The sequence below is a fragment of the Stegastes partitus genome, unplaced genomic scaffold, assembly GCF_000690725.1.
Source record: "Stegastes partitus isolate 25-593 unplaced genomic scaffold, Stegastes_partitus-1.0.2 Scaffold486, whole genome shotgun sequence".
Classification (NCBI taxonomy): domain Eukaryota; kingdom Metazoa; phylum Chordata; class Actinopteri; family Pomacentridae; genus Stegastes; species Stegastes partitus.
The window spans coordinates 38,348-55,374 of NW_007578217.1; positions in this window are offsets into that span (position 1 = coordinate 38,348).

Below are 17,027 nucleotides of genomic sequence, written 5' to 3' on the forward strand. Positions count from 1 at the left end.
AAACAAATGCCAGTGGCCACTTACAAGCTACATCCATGAAAAATACATAAAAATAGCAGCAAAGCCGATATAAGGAGGCTGCAGGGGAAGAGGCGGCATGAACCGGACTTGTGCTCAGGAGGGTTGTGTTTCAGCGCCATGTGGGACCAACATCGCTGTTTGCTTTTGCTTATGCTGCAAAATGACTTTCTTAGGTAAACAAAATGCACCTCAGCAAATGCTTTTCAATCACTTTTTTTCTCCATTCTGTTATTTTTCTTTAATGTTGGCTCTTGTTTACACCAGAAAAATACTTGGTCAAGTTTAGGCAACAAAACTACTTGGTTAAGTTTAAGAAAAGAACAAGCTTTGGGTTAAAACACAACCCTGCAAATGGTAACCACAATGCTCCGGGTTGTTTTCTAAGTTACTAGCCACAAACAGAGCCCCTAAAACGGTAAAGCACGTCACAATTCGACAGCCTTTTTGTGAAAATACTATGTTTTGAACTCTGGATCAAGTTTTTCCATCTCAATAACTCACTCATCTTAAAAGACAAGAAGATCAATAAAACAGAAAGCAGCTCTTTTCCCTGAGTAACTACTAAACATTAATTGCCCCAGACATAACAAAGTCCGATATAGCTTCCTGCTGGTGAGCGTGACCACAACAGGTAATTAAAGCGTTCTAAACGACACACGGGGAACAAAGATTTCAGCGCAATGAGAAGTGGTTGTGAAGTAATTCTCTGTATGCAAGCAGAAACACACACACACACACACACACACACACACACCTGCTCATTCAGTCAGAGTCAAGGACCCAAAGGAACCTGCATATCTATTATTCTCTACCCACGCTCCTAACTGCAGGCCTCCCACTTACAGATGGCAGACCTTGCTGTTCTCACAACAACTGAACTGCAAAATTATCATTTGAATTCTTGTTAGGTGCACAGAAAGAGGAGCAAAAGGAGAAACACTAACAAGCTAACGTTTTCTTTTTTTTTGTCCCACAATACCTGTTGTTTAGCCAGTCAGCTTTATTGCTACATTCAATCATCCATTTGACTGTGATAAAACACAAGTACCATGCGGGATAAGAGTTTCACCAACTTACAAATGAATCCTGCTCAAAAAATATGGACTTCTCATTAAAAAAAAACATGTAGGGGTCACTTCTGCACATTTATATTTGGAGAGGGAATAAAAAAAAAAAAACCCACAGAGACAAACACACCAAATAAACAATACAGCAACATAATAACAAGGACCACAGCTGTATCAAGTGACACAAATCTGTGTTTCCTGTCATTAATCTGTAATGTCTCTTTTGGCTGTGGTGTTTGCCGCCGCTCTGTGTCACAGCTGTGGAGCTCATGATAATAGAGGATTCCGTCAGCGTCTGTACCGTGCAATAATGAAAAACACCCCATACCGCGGGAGGAAATAGCAGATTTCATAATCCGTCTGAGGCCTTGGCCCTGGTCGCTGGTCCGTGGAGTGAGTCTCATTAAACTTCTCATTAGTGACACACTGAGCTTCTGTAATGACTGAATGCATATACAAATCACCTCAAACATGAAAGGAGGGACGACAACAACAGACCCGGTGCTGCATCCCGGCGCTGCCAAGTCCTCTGATAAGAGCATTTGTACTTGGCAAATGGAACAGTTCTGCACATCTGTTTACAGTCTGAGAAGCCAATCTGAAGTAAAAAAACGACAAGACAAGTGGGGCTTGGGGCGGTGCTTGGTGGTCTCGCTTTACTTTCTGAAACCAGCTACTGTATGGATGAAGATTATAGAGCACACACACATAGCCACGGCTCTGAAAGGGTCATTTTTAAAATAAGGCCATCATACTCTGTGTCTATGATTGTATGTGTGAGTTTGTACAACTATCTTTGGGAGGACTTTGAGTTTTAGCCCATTGAGGTGAGGACATTTTGATCACTTTCTCACCCTTTAAAGCAGGGGTCTCGAACTCCGGTCCTTGAGGGCCTGCAAGTTTTAGATGTTTCCTTCTTCCAACACACCTGATTCAAACGATCAGCTCATCATCAAGCTCTGCAGAAGCCTGATAACGATCCTGATCATTTGAATCAGGTGTGATGGAAGAGGGAAACGTCTAAAACATGCAGGATTGTGGCCCTCGAGGACCGGAGTTCGAGACCCCTGCTTTAAAGACTGTTGAAGGGGTGAAGACTTGGCTTTGGGGTTAAAATGACACTTAGGGTAAGGGGCTAGAGAATGCACACTGTCCCCACAACGATAGCCATACAGCCGTGCGTGTGTGTTTGCGTGGTCTGCATGCCTGCTTGGCTCTGCAAATGAAACTTTGTATGAACACTCTGATCAGTGCACCTCTTGGCTGGAGTGAAGCTCGGCTATGAATATCAATTTTGCATTCATCCCTAGCTGCTCCCCCCCTGACGCCTCACCTGACACAAAAGCAAATCAGCTTTCTGTTTGTGTCAGCGTTTACCAAGAAGCGCCGCATGGCTCAAAGGAGGGAGCCTCCTTTCCCCCATCCTTCTTACCTCAAGGGCATCGACAGACTGTCGACTGTGTTTTGTGAGTTGTAGAAAAGTGCGAACTGAACATTTGAGGCGGTTGTCTAAAGAATCAAAACGCTGTTGTTGTTGTTTGTTTTAGATTTCAGTTATCAATATAAACTGTGAACATCAACCGGAGAGGATCCATGTGACTCGTCATGTTCACCAACACACATCGGCTCGCACGACCTAAGCAATGCACAGAGTCCTGAAAAAGCTTGATTACTTGTAGTTTTTTTTTTCCAGGCAGTGAATAACAGCATGCAACTTGCTAGCACCAGACCAATCAGGGTTTATATTGATTGCCAGCGTAATCATCAACCTGCATTCAGGTGTCAGCCACTTCCACTTCACCATTGTGCAATTATTGTCGACAACCACAGCTTGAGCCACGCCACACTTGGTTATGATATGATTGTGCTTGGTGGGGGAAAAAAAACGCCTAATTTCTTCCTACTCAATCATTTCACTGTGCCTGCTGATACGAAACAGACCATCTATATATATATAGCCGCAAGTTTTCAGTCCTGTGCACAACTCTCAGCCCACCTATAGAAAATCGAGCGCTGTCCGTCTTTTCTTTGTGTAACGCATCTCTGGGTTGGCATATTTAATCGACTGCGCGAGTAAATTAATTCCAGTTTCATGTGCTGCAGAAATAATTGCCAGCGAACTGCAAACACAACAAGATTCATTTATAAAGAAAGAAGAAGAAAGAAGAAAATGGATGTTTTTCAACACACTTCCTTTGCCAGTCAATCAAACCCAATGCCATTCCACTTGCACCTCTAAGCGTAGAAGAACCTCATGTAATCATCGAGGAGGCTGAGAGATAAGAAAAAGACCAAAAAAAAAAAAAAAAAGAGTGTGCTGTAATAGCAGTGGGAAGGTAGCAATGACACGGAGACCCCATTGCTCACACTATGCTCTCATTATCTGCTGCGACTCCAGGTCTTCAATATTAGCCAACAATAAGCACTCCGCAGGACCATCTGCTCTGCCAGCACGGGTTATTTTAAGACTGAGAGAGACAGGCATGGAGAAGAAGGAAAGAAGAAAGATATACCATGCTATTTGTGGAAATAATAAAGAGGAGAGAGACCAAGGAGGGAGGAAGAACTAGAAGAAGTCGAGTGCAAGGACTGTGAAGAAAAAAAAAGTATAATTTAAAAGGTGAAACTTGCAAAAAAAACAGGAAAAAGGAAATTTCCTTTGAGGACACGATGGGAGACATAACTCAGTCTAGTTAAAGTTAACTACTGATTAACTGAGTTGATGACAGAAATAACAGCGAATATCTTTTACCTTCAAACACGAGGGTGTGATCAGACATTAACTAGAGAATTGATTTTGCTCCTTTTAGATATATTAATTCAAGACACACCTGAGAAATGTCTTTCAAAACCTTTTCATTTAACATTTAAACCAGTTCCAACCAAGGTGTTCCCAAGATCCTGGTTAAGTGAACGTAGTCGAGGTAGGCTAAGAATAGCGTCGAGGCGTAGATGCTTGAAGGCACTAAGCGGTCTGGACAACAACGTCAAAGCAATTCATCGCACGCTGAACTCAGGTGTGCACACCCTGGAACATCCTCTAAGGCTCTTGCAGTGTTACACAACTTGCGAGCTGAAGTGAAGGCACAACAATTCCCAGGAAGAAACTTACTGCAGACCATAGAGCAAGCAGATATATATTTATATCAACCCTCTATTTTTCTTCCTTTTCAATCATTCTTATATCAATAACACATCCGCCCCCTCTCCCAGCACTGGAGAATCTTACCTTCTGCCTGATCTCCTCCTCCATTTTGACCGGCGAGCCCAGCTCAGCTACCTGTTTCACTCCATCGCTGGAGAAGCCGCCGTATTCCCACAGCACGTAGTTCTTAGAGTGAGAGGCACCGATGATGGCTGACCAGTGATTGGCACGACCTGTGAAGTCAGACAACAAAAACATGTCACGATCTCTGTATGATTCATCCATCCATCCATTATCTATACACCGCTTAATCCTCACTAGGGTCATGGGGGGCTGGAGTCTATCCCAGCTGACTCAGAGTGAAGGCAGGTTCACCTGGACAGGTCACCAGTCTATCACAGGGCTACACTTAGAGACAGACAACCAAGCACACTCACATTCACACCTACAGACAATTTAGAATCACCAATTAACCTCAACATGTTTCTGGACTGTGTGGGAGGAAGCAGGAGAACCCAGAGAGAACCCACGCTGCACGGGGAGAACATGCAAACTCCACGCAGAAAGATTCTGGTGCCCCCACCGGGATGCGAACCGGCGACCTTCTTGCTGCGAGGCAACAGTGCTAACCAACTGCACCACCTTGCAGCCCTCTATATGATTCAATTACAGATTATTTTTTTATCACTCTGGAGACTTCAATAAAGACCCATCAGTCTGTTGACTGACAGACCGAACACCTCCTTTGGTGGAACATATAACAGGGATTTGTTTCAGTCTAAATTTATTCCATATGGCTGCAAACCACCTACAGTGTATTACTTAAATTTTATGCTCTCTCATAATCCTTTCACTCTCTAGCTCTCTTGCTCAAATGGCGTACCAAAAAAAAAAAAGAAATAGTGAGCGCAGTATCAGTTCTACACCTGCACAGAGAATGCAGCAGTATTAGCGCCTATAATGATCCACTGAGGTGACACAACAACAGATAGCGGAGGCTCAAGCCCTGCCGTATCCTCTGATGTGGTGTAAGGCATAATAAGGTGTTCATCTAGGATTAATAGGCTCCCTGTTGATGTTCACAGGTAATTTTCCGCAATCCTCACCATCTCACTCTGGGCCATCGGCGGTCCGACAAATTTGCCAGAAAAGCTCTGGCGCCCGGTGGTCTCACGGTGTTTTATTGTGCCCCTTGCTGTCACATTATCTCTCTCTCTCTGCTATGTTGCTGTGTACACGAACCAGATGCATCAACCTGAGAGTATAATGATGATTTCGCAGCGATGATCAACATTTAATGTACCACAGGCTTTGAGGCCAGCTCTGCCGTCCCCAGTTTGAATGCACAAAAATCATCTGCTTCCAAAAAAGCGACTCATCAGCAGAGACGTTATTGTCGCACCACATAATGGAATCCTTTACATGAACAGTTTTGCCATTTGTCTGAACGCTATTATTCCACCTATTAGGTCTTGGTGAGGGCTGTAGTACTTACTCTGCAGTTTTGTAAGCCACCAGCTCTGCTGGTTCCCAGTGTGAGTGGGAACAAAGGCTAATCTCTCATAATCTAATCCCTGTTTTCAGTATGGTTGCCGTAATGTTCTGTAGGATAAACAAGGTTATGGCTCCTGCTTTTGTTCTCATGTTCTTTTGTTCATCTTTTTTGATATGTTTGAATAAATGTAAGAGTTTGGGTTATGATTTTGTTTAGCATGAACCTTCTATTGTCTTTGGATCAGTTTTTTTTCCCTCTATGTATCAGGGGTGCCCAATCCTGGTCCTCGAGAGCCCCTATCCTGCATGTTTTAGATGTTTCCCTCTTCCAACACATTCAAATGATCGGCTCATCATCAAGCTCTGCAGAAGCCTGATAACCATCCTGATCATTTGACTCAGGTGTGTTGGAAGAGGGAAACATCTAAAACATGCAGGATTGTGGCTCTCGAGGACCAGGATTGGACACCCCTTCTATATACGCTAAATTCAAACCATAAAAGAAGAAACCCTTTCCCAGTACTAATGAGATTATATATATATGCAACCAGCTAAGTGGACTAAATTCAACTCAACCTGGCTTTGGCTGGTTAACTCAGCACAATAAGCTTGCGCACGACCCCCTTAAAAGTCACATAAGCAATATCGGTTTATCCATTTTTTTTTGCTCGTTTCCTTACACAATGAGAAACCACATTTTAAAATACCGCCCACGCAAAAGGTTTGTGGAAGAACTCCAGACAAAAAGTCAGGCAGTGCAAACAAGAGAGCCGGCGGTGCAACCACAAAGCCAAAAGTGAAGGCAGAAGTTTGATCAGTAGAAAGACAAAAAAAAAAGAACACTGGACAAAAATATAAATGCAGCATGCAAATGTACTTCTTTTCTGACTTAGAGAAAAAGTAAAAACTCTCACTTCTGTTGTTTTGATTAGAATAGGGTTCAATTTTTGAACAAAAAGTTTTGTGATGATCAACTGGTGACAAATTCTCAAACACTGATTCAATCCAAATACCACCTTAACATGTAGCTCTATTCAAATAACATGATGAAGACAGAAAGACGAGCATCATTTAGGGCTGGAGTCAGGCACCTAAATGTCTACAACTCCGCCATTTGTCGTCTAAGAAATCATTTCAGACGGCTCTGGATGGACGTGCCCAACAATGTAATCCTGTCCCCCAACACAACCAGCAACCTCATTAACTGTGTGCGTCACCGATGTGTGGCAATACGGGATGGAAATGGTGGACTCACTGACTTGTAAATTCTGGTCTATGACTCCACTCTCAGTGTGTCTATAATATCATTTCCAATACAGTGCGTGCTTCATGATGTCCAGTCTGCTGTAGAGACACTGTGTGTGGGAACAACTCATTCTTATAGTCCTATTTCAAAAAGTAGCGTTTAGTTTATTTATTGTCGTTCAATACATTATTGAAAAAAACACTAATCGTTTACTTTTTTTTTTTTAAACAAATATTTAGTTTGCAAGTTTCACTCGGGAAGACATTTTTGTTGCTTCACTCATTCTCTTTCAATCTCTAAAATTCTTATATTTATTTGACATACATTATATTTGATGATACTGATAATAATAATTCGAATTGCATGGAAAACCTATTTTAGATCATACTAACAATAAAAGCGTGCGACCAGTGGCTCAGCGCTGCGTCTAACCATCTCATCCATTAGGAGATTGTTGGGTTTCATTCTCTGACACAGTTCCACTGGTCAAAGCCCTTTTATGTGCAGCATTTTTGTGGTGGGGCTGCAAGGTGGCGCGGTGGCTAGCACCGTGCTTGCTAGACGGTCGCCAGTTCACGTCCCGGAGAAGACACCGGGGATCTTTCTGCGTGGAGTCTCCATGTTCTCCCCGTGCAGCGTGGGTTCTCTCCGGGTTCTCCGGCTTCCTCCCACAGTCCAAAAACACGTTGAGGTTAATTGGTGATTGTAAATTGTCCGTAGGTGTGAATGTGAGTGTGCTTGGTTGTCTGTCTCTAAGTGTAGCCCTGTGATAGACTGGTGACCTGTCCAGGTGAACCTGCCTTCACCCTGAGTCAGCTGGGATAGACTCCAGGATTAAGTGGTGTATAGATAATGGATGGATGGATTTTTATCCATGTGTAAATCTTAGATCCTGAATTTTGTGCACCATGGATGTAGTAAGAACCAAAATGAAAGAATATGGCATTCATTCATTCATTCATTCATTCATTCATTCATTCATTTATTTAGGGCTTTGTGTAACTCTATAAAATTACAGACAAAGATGATGCCTTTTCCACGACCTACCTTGACAAGATTTTTTCAGACATACGAGTTATTTTGGATTTTCGTTGATACAGGCCCTTTATAAATTTTTAAGGGTGTTTGTCCCCCAGGTTTTCATAAATATCTGACCCCTGCAGGCTGGAGTCATTGCCAATAATCAAACTATTTGAACTTCATGGGTCCGTTTTGGCAGCAGCACAGGCAGTCCTCCAACCGTTTAATATTTTCCTGACCTTGAAATTTGCTTTTCCCATCTGTGTGGTAGCACACTGTGCACAGGTGGGGAGGCACAAACAAGTGGACGCTTCATGCAAATCCGGCAGTACAGAGCAAATTGTTGATATTTTGGTACAAATGGGACTTTTGGACATTTGGAATAGATGTCTCAGAGCCATGACTGTGGAGGAGAAACGCTGGGGAAATGTCAACAAGACTATTGTGCGGCTGATGTAGACAGAGATGATCTGTGCTTGCCAGTATCAGATAATTGACTTCAACAGTGCTGTCCCCAAAACATACATTACACAAGGATTTCCTCTTGCTGCACAACTACCATTGTTCTGTGCCAGAGATGTCTGTACACAGACAGAAAAGCTCCTCTCCATATTGAAGGACATTAATACGGTGGCCCAGAAGTGTCACAACAAAACAAAAGCCACAACACAACACAATTAGCCACAACACAACACAATTAGCCACAACACTACAAATTTGCCACAACACAACACAATTAGCCACAACACTACACAATTAGCAGCAACACTACAAAATTTGCCACAACACAACACAATTAGCCGCAACACTACAAAATTAGCCGCAACGCAACACAATTAGCTGCAAAACTACACAATTAGCCACAACACTACACAATTAGCCACAACACTACAAAATTAGCTGCAACACAACACAACGGCTGCAACGGAAGTTGTTTTTATTAACCCGAAAGTTATACTCTTAAGTGCGCAACCACATGAAGTGGGCAGAAGCCGGAGATTGTTGGAAACAACTCGATAAGTAAATAAAATACTGATGGTAAATAATGTTTACTAATAGCGCATACCGAGATTAATGGACACTATTTGCCATCAGTATTTTATTTACTTCTCGAGTTGTTTCAAACAATCTCTGGCTTCTGCCCACTTCATGTGGTTGCGCACTTCACAGCATAACTCCCGGGTTAAAAAAACAACTTCCGTTGCAGCCGTTGTGTTGTGTTGCGGCTTATTTTGTAGTGTTGTGGTTAATTTGGTTGTGTTGCGGCTTATTGTGTTGTGGCTTTTGTTTTGTTGTGACACTTCTGGGCCACCGTACATTTATGATGTGATAACAGCAGTGTGGAAATTACAGTTAATTTTTTACACATTACTTTGTTGTCTATTAATAGGGAACAATAAACCTGATTGACAGATTGATTAAACGGTTAAATGCTTAAGTGGGCGTTCTGATTTAACAGGAGGCCAAAGTAGGAGGATGTAGCTTTGGCGTCCAACAACTTTAATGGTTAGAAGTAGATTTTGTCTGTAAAGCAATGACAGAGTTCCTTCTGGATGTGAATGCAGCCTTAAGAAATCATTCAAACCCACTTTACATTCAAGGGGAAGACAGTGTTGGCGAGTCAAAAAGACAACAGATGAAGGGCAGCTGTTATGATTAATACAGTATACTCAATTTCAGTATATTGTCTTGCCTTGCATAAGAGAAAATAGAGTATGATAGGGTATTACGGGATCAGTAAAGGAATGTTAAACACAGTTAAACCCTATCTGTCATTTTTGTTCTTCCTCTCTCTGTCTCGTGTTAATCCCATCAAAAATCTCTGTTGACAACCGGGCCGTTCTCTGTCTCAGTATGCTCCCTGTGTCCAAGCAAGCAGCCATCACTTGGGCTGAGCAGCCACGCTTTGCTGCATGACTTACTATGGGGACAAAAAGGAGAAAGAAAATAGAACTGTCAAGGTTATCATGTCGGCAGTGGGAGGGGGAAAAAAAAAGAGTCCCGCTGGCCTGTTTTACAGTGAAATTTGGTCTCAGAATATGTGTCACCACAGTGGTCTAAGGCTCCTGCACTTAAAGGACACATGTTAAAAATAGGATGACATGTGACACAGTGGAACATCTCAGGAAGCAGAGAAAGTCTTGCAACACAAAGGCAAAGTCAGGACAAGTGAACTACAAAACAAAGGACAGACCACCACGTGTTTGCGCTATTGTAGCCGCTGAAAAACATCGTCTAGTACAATATGTGCAGTGTTATAATAACTAGTTATCTAGGAAATGACTTTGTGCAAGGAGAAATCAATCCGTGGCATCCCAAGAGTGGGGATGAAACAGAAGCCACGCGGCTTGCCCTATCCTCTTTTAACTTAATCTATCTGCGAGGTGTGTGTTTGCCCATGTGTGTGTGTGTGTGAGAGAGTGAGTCACATAGCAGCCACTCTTTCCATAAGACAGTGAATTAGGGCTCCTTTCGATCTCGGGGTTTATCTTATTCGACCCTAATCAGTATATTGATCTGACTGGCGAGAGCCTGATTTAGACAAGAGAGGCAGTGTAATCCTTAAGTCCATTCACATCCTGATAGTGTAGTTCAAGGTTATATGCACATCGCACCCAGCCATTGTACCAAAGCTCACCACCCACATCACCACTGAGAGCCATGTGCAAAGGGCTAAACCCCCGGAGCTAAACCATCCACATCCGGGCTGGAGTTCTTGTGGCTAAAGTGCTGCAGTCACTATAATGTACATATACCTTTTCTTTTCTACTAGATGTGTAAATTCTTGTATATATTTAGAATAGAATAGAATAGAATAGAAAAATACTTTATAAATCCCAGTCTGGGAAATTACTGTGGTACAGCAGCAGAAAATACTATTTTAAAAAAAATTACAAATAAAATAGGTGAATAAAATAAAATAAATAAAATAAAACAACTGTACAAAATGTGCAATTTGAGAAATTATCTTGTTATTATCTTGTTTTATTTTTTATTAATATTTATTGTATTTTACTCTTTACTTTCTTTAGTTATTTTACTTTATTTTCTTTTTTAATTTTCCTATTTCTACTATTCGTGCACATTCCTGTGGCGACACCAACAGCCGAAGCCAAATTCCTTGTATGTTGTGTACGTACTTGGTCATTAAAGCTGATTCTGATTCTGATGTACAGACAAGGCTGCCGTTATTCTCTATCTAGCGATCGTCTACACATCTCTATACCTTCTGATGTCCTTACCTTTTCTTTGACATACCATCCATTTCTGTTCAGCTTTAAAATGGGTCATGAGTGCAGAATTTAAATGATTTCCAGAAACTAAAACCGTAGCAGCTTTTAGGAAAAGTCACTCAAACAAAAGCTGGTAGCTACACACCGCATCAGAACAATTTCATCACATTTGTTTTTGATAGTATTTTTTTTTTCAGAAACAGTGGAGTGATCTGTAGCATGGCAGACTTAAGAAACTAAATAGCTCTGACTACAAAGGCAATGCTTGTCAGCAAGATCAATTCAGTGTGAGTTCAGATCTTTTTTATGGTAATTCCTGACTGTAAAAAAAAAACCTTATCAAATGAATGTCTGTGTGAAAGAGCTGGGGTGATATGAAAGACAAGCAGCTGATATGAAAGTCAAGCGGAGCGGTTGTGCTTACGGGGATAGTCTTTGGGATGAATCTTCTCCGACCAGTTCCCGTAGAACGTGACTCTGTACTTGGCTGTTCCACAGGCGCAGCAGTCGAGCAGAGGTTTGTCTGTCGAATCTCCATACAGGGACTCTGCACACAAATGAGCAGGAGAAAAGGTAAAAGAAAAATACAGAAGAGATGTACACAGACAGATTGAACATAAGGAGCAGATGAGAGCCCATCACACAGGAGATGGGTGGTTTAGAAAGTGAGGAGCCAAAGGGAAGAAGAAGAAGAAGAAGAGGAAGAGCATGAAAAAAAAAAAAGAAAGATGTGAGGCACGGTTCTTTTGATCTCTTGCTCAGTGTGGCATCCAATGTCATGCACAGCCAGGGGGTCACACTCATTTACAATCATTCACATGCCAGAGCATAACAGCACAGAGGAATGTCCTGGCATCAAAATCAAGAATGAAAGAAAACATAGTAAAAGAAGAGACAAAAAAAAAATAAATAGAATATCAGTGGGGAGCGAAATAGACTACCAGCAGGGAGACCGAAGGAAACAGGAAACTGTTGGTAAATTATTTATTCCGTGTCAATAAAAAAAAGGAGCCTACCTTTCTCACACATGCGCTTGGTGAGTAAGCCTTCATCCTGGAAATAGATTATCCTCTTCTGAACGATGCTAGCCCTACGGAGAGAGATGCAGGGAGGCAGTGAGGGGCAAAGTTTGTGAACCAAAATGGGAGCAAATGGCACAACGGGCAAACAATGGAAGCTTTGAAAAAAACAGTTTGGAGAGAAAGTAGTAGAACACCAGAGATAGATGTGCAAATTCTTGGCTTTTAAGAAGTCTGAGCGGTGGATTGTGGCAGATGTAACAGGTGCAGAGTTATTCATAATCAGCTTCCTGTTTTTCAGCACACACCTAAGAGCAGGTAAAAGAGTCCACAGGGGAAATTTCTAAATCAGGCCATCTTTCAGAAAGAGGCATTCGATGTCTCACACAAACCCCCACAAGAAGCATGCATCAGCATTAAGATAGTCACTCTCATTGAAATGGCAGGTTGAAATGCTGAAGAAAAAAGCTGAGTGAGAGACAGACTGCGACTAAAAAAAAGTAGTATTTTTTTTTTGCATTTAATAAACTCCCGAAGGAAATGCACAGAAGCACCATACTGTAGAGTTGGCTTTGCACTGCGTCGATAAGAACTGATTGACAGACCAACAGTAACGCTCCCTCCTCAAATGGGAGGCCTGGCAGAGGGGAGGCTCTCTAGATTGAGCTGTCTCAGAGGCTTGTTCCTCCGGGCGGTGGGGGGAACACAGGTCTGAGAGGGGCCTTGACATGTAAATCAGCCACAAACAAACCTTTTCAGAGACCAGCAGACTTGAGAAAACAACAACAGAAAACAAGCCTCCAGGGACCTAACTTCCTCACAAACAGCAGCCTTTTTTACACCAGCCATGGCTGCGGGAAGGTTTCCATGGGGATAAAAACCCAACAATGAGGCGCTGGATGGAGGTGCCGGGGCCATGTCTGATCCAGGTGGGCTCCATCCAGCTGGACGGTTTGGCTGCTATTTATTCTGGTGCATCTGACAAAGCCGAGAGGTGTTGTGCTATGCTGAGCCGAGCGCATCTCAAAAACGGAGAGAAAACGTACATCAACGTATGAGAGAAATTAGATATTTGAGGTTTTAAAATTTGAGTTCCAGTTTTGCAGGGAAAACATTACCCCGATAAGAACCAGTTGTCTAAATATAACCCATACCTCTCTCCATGACGATTTCAGCCAGAGTGGAATCAGCAGCGTACAAGCTTTTAACAATAATGTAATTTTCCATTGTTATCCTGAAAGTCCTCGTGAGGTTTGCTCCTTCAAGTGTTCCAGGTCAGACTCAGCAAAGAGTACAAATGTGTCATAAATTGCTTTCCACCCGGCCTGGCCACGTATTAGCGAGCGTGTTCGTCGGCTTCGATTATTAAAATAACACATGCCGCTCGCTAAACCGCCACATAAAGCTGCCTGTTCTGGTTACAAAAGACTTTCATGTAATGATGTAACACAGCTTGGTAGTCATATAAGCCGACGTAGAAGACGAGGCAGCGGGGGTTTAGGACAGTCATGCAGGTACCCGGCTAGATGAGAAAAGTACATCATGTTGCACTGTTGGATACAACATGGCTCATCCGGAGGCAAAATGTCGAACCTTTCAATGCAACTGGCAAGATATGGGGGGTTTGATAATTTTAGTTATTTATTTTCAATCGTTTCTGTCACATGCTCACAAAAAAAATATGTTCATGACTCATGCAGCAGGTCTGGCTCTAAATGTTGTTTCTACCTGATGCAACAATGCTAAAATCAAGAAAACCTGTGTGTTTTTTTCCCACCTTAAATCACTCTCAGGAGCCACTTAAGAACAAATGTACTTAGTGGTGGCTGCATTAAGCCGTTGTGAATTACGATCGATTGATTTGGAGAAAGATAATTGTACAGCGCACTTTGCCAACGTGAATGAGGCTGATAAACACCTACGAACAATAACCGCCGGCTCTCCTCTCTCGGTATTCCTGAGCTTCATTTACCTTTTAAATGTAACCTGAGCGTGTGGACAAGAAAGAAAGAAAGAAAAATAACAAAAGATCAGAGAGCAAAAGATCGCTCTTGTGCAAAATGGAAGAAACAAGAGGTAATCACCGCCAAACTTCCATTTCGAGCAGAGACGTTCGAGGGAGGTTAAATCCTGAACTCCGGGTGGAGGAACATGACGGACTGAGTGGAGAGAGTCACGTCTGGCCCTGAGCGGCTATAAACTGTATGAGGTGTCATACAAACAGCTGTATCCTGATGACATTCTTTTATTCTCGTCACCATTTTACTGATGCAGTTGCTTTAACACGCACCTTATTCTCACATCGCGATTCTAAGTGATGGAGAACATCGGCTCGAGTGAAGCAGATATAGATACAACAGTTTCACCGTCTGACAAGCTGTTTACATCAAGAAAAGAAAGTGAACAAAAAAAAATGTTCCCAACGCTGTAACCATCCATCCATCCATTATCTATACACCGCTTAATCCTCATTGGGGTCATGGGGGGCTGGAGTCTATCCCAGCTGACTCAGGGCGAAGGCAGGAGACACCCTGGACAGGTAACCAGTCTATCACAGGGCTACACTTAGAGACAGACAACCAAGCACACTCACATTTACACCTACAGACAATTTAGAATCATCAACATGTTTCTGGACTGTGGGAGGAAGCCGGAGAACCCGGAGAGAACTCACGCTGCACGGGGAGAACATGCAAACTCCACACAGAAAGATCCCGGTGCCCCCATCGGGACGCGAACCGGCAACCTTCTTGCTGCGAGGCAACAGTGCTAACCAACTGCACCACCTTGCAGCCCACGCTGTAACCAAATGTGGTGGATTTAAACTTCACCCATTTAGTTCTTCAACGGTGCCACTGAGCAGATTTGGGCTTTGAAGAGGCTGTTAACCACAAAAGGCTTCCTTTCCAGCCAAAATACCTTTTAATTAAACACTTTCTGACATGCTACTATCCTCCATCGCACTCGTGAACAGGAAGGAATGACATTGTGCGTGCAAAGGTTGTTTTTTGTTTTTTTTTAAGTGATCGTTTCTTTTTTTTTAAAGAAGAAGTCAAGTAGCGTGACATAAAGGTGGATTGTAAATCTATCAGGCTTTTGACTGGTCAACCAAAGATTTTTTTTAAAAAGTAGTCAGGGCGTGTATAGTGTGCCACTGTCGGAGGGTCGGAAGTATTCTTTTGTAAAAACAAATATGGCTGCTTAATCAAAAATACTGTTAAAAACGATTTCACTCTGTGATACTGTAGGTCAATTCTGCACCTGTGCCACGTTGCAAAAAAGGTGTCGTTGGACATTTTTTACAGCTGGTGAGGTCTGTGTAAATATTCTAGATTGCTTTTTGAGTAGGACTGTTATAGATGACATTTGGTGCCTGACTTTGTTTCCTAAATGCAGAGCTTTTTAAGAAAAAAAACGACATTAATTTCATCCACGCTGTCTTAAATATGCAACTAGCCAAACTTGATCACACAAAAACCTTCCCTCACATGTTAATTCACACACACACATCTAATACACTATTCTTCTCTCTCATATGAACTACAATTTCAATTCCTCTTGTCATAAGTCTCTTGGTTCTTTTTTTTTTTTTTACTAATGTGCACCGGGATCTTCTCTCGTACATTGTGAAGTGCATATGTAAAAATATGATTTATGGCCAAAATGGCCCCTCTTAACATGGATGAAAATGATTCAAGGTAAGTGACACCAGCAGCACATCTCTAATTGTTCACGCTTTAATTCAATCTCACCCCAATTTCACATATCTCCCTTAGAGAGAGGAGCACACTCTGCCTCACTGCTTGCCCACTTTCCTGGGCTGGCCAGACAATCAGGCAGAGTAATGCTTATTTAACATCCAATTTAAATTCTATCTCACTTTGCTGGATCCACACCACCGCCGATCCCAATCACCCCAAAAGTGCACTGATTTGAATGTGTGTGTGTGTGTGTGTGTGTGTGTGTGTGTGAGAGAGAGAGCTTAACAAAGAGCGATAAAGAGAGTGAGAACGAGAAACAAAGGAAAAGAACAAGACTTTTTTTTTTCTCCCCCCACACTTTCTGAGGCTACATTTAAAAGATGAAAATGAATTCTAATATTGTTGTATCTAGTCCTGCCACAACCCCAGATTAAATAATATTCATGTTCCTCTATCTGCTACTACTACTACTAGTGCAGATTCAATTAATTCACTTATTTCCATTTGTCCAACTACAAACAAAACTTACAAAAAAAAGAGAAACAACTCAGAGATAACACATGAATCCACCACACAAAAGCAGATGTGTTAACATTGTGTGGCTGATTGCTGATACGCTTGCAGTCCGCTGAAACACACCACACTGCCCTCCATATTAAAAAGGAAAAGACAAATAGAAGCTGCAAATAGAAAGATATTAGATAGCGGCAACTTCAGTGGTGTGAAGTAACGACTTACAGTCGTGACTCGATAATCCGACACTAAACCTTCTTTTATGTCGGATAACAAGGCTGTCGGCTTGTCAAGATGGAGGTCGAGCTACGAGGAGGGCTTGATGCTGGAAGGCTCATTTGTTGTTAGTATTTATTGTTCATAGTTGTTATAATAACTAGTAGGACTGGTCCCAATAGAACTTTCTGGTCTCTGGATATTCAGGCCCATTTAATGATGAATATCAGAATATTCGGCGAGGTCGAGGGACACTTCCACCCCGGGGCAGCGCTCTGAGGGGTGGAAGTGGCCGGAATGTGCAGGCAGAACTTGGCTGCTGATGCTAGTTTAGGATAGCAGTCACACTTCT